Genomic DNA, 4,809 nt, shown 5'->3' with positions numbered 1-4,809 from the left:
CGTCCCAACGGGTAACTACCCAGAAGAAGAGGTTGAAAACTATTCCCAAGATATATCCACTGGAAGTGGAAAGTGGAAAAACACACTTCACTTTATTGATTGGTGACTTCAATGCCTAAATTGGAAGTAAAGGGCAACATGGTTTTGGAGAAAGAAGCGAAGGAGGAACTGCATTAATAGAATTTCTACATCATAATAATCTTTATGAGATGAACACCTTCTTTCAAAAGAATAATAACAAAAAATGAACATGGATAAGGCCAGATGGTAAAACTAAAAATGCCATAGACTTCTTATGCAGCAATCGGAGGAATATTGTCAGTGACGTAGATGTACTAAATAAATTCTCGACGGTAAGCGATATCGAATCGTAGGAGCAAGACTGAAAATAAATATAAGAAAGGAAAGAACTAACATTATCTTAAATAAAAACTGCAAGAAAAGGAACACTCCCAAAAGCACAAATAAGTACGAAGAACAACTGAATAACTCCCTTAAGACGAACGATTACATGACAATGGACAAATCGGTGCATAAAAAATTATTTTTTAACACGGAGAAAGCCGGAAACTGGAAATTCAAGTTCAGTTTGAAACTTAAAAGGCTAATAATTTCTATGTAAACTAGGAATTTTTGTTTATATCGGGATTTTGCACTTTTGTTACATTTAACGGGTGAAAACACATAAAGACACATTTGCCTTGTTGTTGGCAGTTTTGGTCCAATGTTTATAGACTGTTTGTCGCTTGTCTAGTTCCAAATCCGTGCTTAAATCCTAATTGCATGACTCCATTTACTTCCTCATATTTTTGGTAAGGCGTTGTGTGTAGCACTCGAAAGAAAAGTTTCAGAAAGTGGCTCTTTAAACTTATGAGACTATAATCTGATTTTAGTAGTGTGATAACCGTAGAGCGGAGCCATTCGTCGGGGAAACATTGACACTATCATAGATGTTTAGACATCGTAATATTTTCTGAAGAACTCTATACCCGCTTCGAGCGATCCGGGTTTTAGTCATCCAATCGTTCTTAGCGATAATGGTATCATTATAAGGTTTTCGTCATCGTAGAAAATTTAATTTTTCTGTTGGCGGTTTCAAAATACGTGTGTAAATGTTGTTCATAATTTTCGTCTCAATTAAAATACTTTACGTGTTACTTCATCCCTGAAAACCCATCAGAAAAGCATAGAAATCGATTTAAAACCTAATTTCGCATATCTGTTTCATATACGAAATAATATGATTTTGAACCATAACATCAAAACCGACCGCTTGCAATTTTTTAAGAACTTTTATCTTCTATAAAAAAAGTCTAGAATATCGACGTCAATGGGTTATGAGAAAATAAAACGATGTAGAGAAATAATGGCAGATAATGGCGCACGATATTTATGTATCAGATACGAAAAAGTGAGAACATATTTGCATAGGGGCTTCGCCGGTCTAAGTTTCGATGTGTTTTTATGGGGAGTAAATTTTTATACTTTGAATCGAATCTCAGTGTTGCATCTATTCTTGGAGGGTGTTAACATTTATCTACGTATCTCATACATACGATGTGGTTATTTTATATGCAGCATTTTCACTGTTTTGCTACGAATCATTTATATGGCATAAAAAAACGGATTTTATAGCATTGTCGATGATTTATTATTGTTGGGATAATTTGATATTCATGCATTCCCGTTTATTTTAGAAAGTTGAATACATTTTGTACATAAAGCTAGTCCAATGGCGAATTATATTTCTAAATTTGATTTATTTTACTTAATATATTTTAGACGCAATTGTTGAAATAAATCAGTAATGCTAATAAACCGGCAATCGCTTTCTAGAGCTCTATATTTCACCGTCATATCTAAGTATCAAATTTAATTTTGAAGTTCTTCAAATTCTGATAAATATATTTATATCTTGATGAGTTAACGCTCAAATGGGAAAATAATATAATTTTAAGGTAAAATCGTGCGTCGTCTCATTTCGCAGGAGCAATGAGGAAATGTGTATGTACAGGGTTATTGATTGAACCATGGCCACCCTGTTTTAACATCGAATTTCAAAATTAGAGAAAATTTTTATTTTTTATTTACATTTTTATTTTTAATTTTTAAATACAAAAGTTCTAGACATTAACGTCTAGTTTATTTTAAGTTAGTAATAATTGATACAGGGTGCCTCAAATTCAAGTAACAGACCAAACATACTTTTTTCAAATGGAAGGTCAAACTTTTTATTGCATATTTGCACTACTCCTAAAATTCTAGGCCTATCCGATATAAATGTTCTATAGTGATTTTAAAATGTTTTTGAGGTAATAACCAATTTGTTGGTCGCAACCAAAGTTAATTGAATTTTGGCCAGCCCGTTTCAACATCTAATCTGAAATTTAGAAAATAATATTAAAAACGAAAGTTTTAGATATTAACGTCTAGTTTATTGTAAGATAATACCAATTGATACAGCGTGTCTCAAACGCAAGTGGCGGTACAAACTTGCATTTTTTTAATGGAATCGCGCACTTTCTATTTCATATTCGAACTATACATAAAATTCCGGTCCTCTTGTCCTCCTTATTTAAATATTTTTAATTTCAGTTTGATTAAGCACTTGAGTTTGAGACACCCTGTAGCAATTTTTATTAGTTCCCAAAGTTCAATCAATAACCCTGTACATCTATCTTTCTGAAATCGGTGAACAAGTTGTGGAAGTTTTTGAGCTTGGTCCTGATCCATCTGATTGTTGCCATTTAGTTTATTGAAGACTATTAACCTGCGATCCAACAGTACACAATAAATGTGTCGATAGACAAAATTGTGAATGCTGATTTATGTCTATTCATAATTTGGTTTTGAAAATCTGTTGTACCATGAATAAGCTTGTTTCGAAAACAGTATCTGTTAACGGGGAACATTTGAGTTGAAACTATCAACGCATGGAGATATTTTAACAAAATCAATAGCTAGGAAATACGCATGTTTTGCAATAAGATAATTTTTGCCAGTTGCGTTCGTAGCTGCACGCTAGCAAATTTGTTAAAGAGAAAAATGATTCACCACTGTATTTCTATATTACATATATTATTAGAATTATTTTTAAAATTCCCTGTTCTATTGTAAATCAAAAATCTCTCTGGCAAATGTTTGCTACGACAAGCGGTTAGATTTCTAAAGTTAGGTTTGTGGTAGGTGGATCGAATTGGACACATTTAAACGAAAACCACCGTTTGCATTGGAGGCGATGGAAACTGATGCCAGTTTCTTGTTGAAATGATTAATTTCACATTTACTGACAGCGCGTTATTGTAGTCTGTAGGGCATACAGTGTGCATACTCAGTGCCTAAAGTGGCAGTATTTGTAAATGTGTGTATTTACACTGGGGTGCTATTTTTTATTGCGTCTTTGCAAGCTGTTCAATGGAAAATCTCGTTAAAGTGTCTCAATGCGTTTTAAAGAAATTTATCATTATATATTTTTTTAAATTAAATGTCAACACCCTGTAATTCCTTAATGGAGCATTTTTAGGCTATCGATTATGAAACAAACTAGGGATATTTTGAGAGCTAGAATACGTGGTTAAAATTATGACGCTTCCTCACGAAACACCTTGAATAAGACTATATCAAGATTTGTTCATAACAGATTAATACCTTAACAATACTTTATCAAAGTGAAATTTGAAACTGAAAAAACTGAAAAGCGCTTACTTCTTCTAGAATATAAAGCATTCAGCAACTTCCAACGTAAATGAGATGACATGCTGAGATAACGTAAAACGAGGTACTTACCTGTTTAAAGCTGAACAGGTAACAGCATTATCTAAAGCGCCCTAAAGGGTAGAGTTTCACGAAGTTTGCTAATTACCAACTAGGTAAGTGGAAAAGCACGTTCTTCCAATTGAAGGTCTTTCCTGAAAAAAAGCCTGCCATTACCGAGAGTTCGTGCTATCAAATAGAAAATGCAAAATTCACTTCACTGAATTACTTTACCAAATAATTTTGTTCTTGGTTTGTAACTTAAAAATCACTGAAATGTCTCTACATTTCTGGAACGCATATATTCTAAAATCAGACGTATTTCAGTTTAAATTTATTACAAGACGTTATAATGGGCATGTTATTGCTTGTCATAAAGTTTATGAGCATGACGGTCAAATTTTAATTTTCTCTAGCAGCAGATTCGAGAGAGCAAGTAATATTTAAAGCATCTAGAGAAATAATATTCATTCTCTTTCTCATTACAATTCTTTGAGAGCTTTTGATTTTGCTCCGTAAATTTATTTCCAATTGTTAGTTAGTACTATATTCTCCACCATATATGAAAAGTGGAAGTTCCATTTGCGTGATGTTAAGAAAGTTGGTAATAAGAGTCGGCGTTAACTTTTGCCACGGACAGCAACACTAGCAGTCTCCCCGAACATTTTTATTATTCTCTCAGTCGTTGGTTTCCCAATATTTACTAACATCTCATTTGGTGCACTGATTTGCCTTTCCTGTAATGAGAAATTATAATTTATTGTAGCTTTTCATCTATTTTCTCTTGCATTCATGTGAAAGTATCGCACATATGCAACTCAAACCGACAGATAGGAATCTAAGCACACTAAATTTATCAACAGGTGCATTCCTAGTGGTAGTTTTCCCAGTCAATCAACTCCACGCCTAAATAATTATTTTAATGCAATTTTTAAAATTTTTACCATTTTTACCATTCTACTATTTTATATTGTGGATGTTGAGAAATTAAAAGGTAGTGCGTTAAGATCTTACTGTAAGATAGGTAACTTTTACGAGACCAGATTTTTCAACTTC

The 4,809-nt window shown here is 33.0% G+C and overlaps 1 protein-coding gene across 3 annotated transcripts in view; it reads right to left on the bottom strand.

The window, feature by feature from the left end:
- The window catches only part of LOC109534664, a 43,504-nt gene extending 39,328 nt beyond the window's left edge, over nucleotides 1-4,176 (bottom strand). For 2 of the 3 annotated variants that reach the window (XM_048670096.1, XM_048670095.1), the window contains exon 1: nucleotides 3,787-4,176. The gene's annotated coding sequence lies outside the window, so the exon portion shown is untranslated. The remainder of the gene's footprint in view (nucleotides 1-3,786) is intronic. The other variant, XM_048670097.1, reaches the window with a different exon arrangement.
- Between the last annotated feature and the right edge of the window lie 633 nt (nucleotides 4,177-4,809).

The sequence above is a fragment of the Dendroctonus ponderosae genome, unplaced genomic scaffold (assembly GCF_020466585.1).
Source record: "Dendroctonus ponderosae isolate FM_Combo_2020 unplaced genomic scaffold, Dpon_F_20191213v2 Dpon_F_20191213_1, whole genome shotgun sequence".
Taxonomy (NCBI): Eukaryota; Metazoa; Arthropoda; class Insecta; order Coleoptera; family Curculionidae; genus Dendroctonus; species Dendroctonus ponderosae.
The sequence above is the reverse complement of the archived record's forward strand: the minus strand, read 5'-3'. Positions and strand labels throughout refer to the sequence as shown.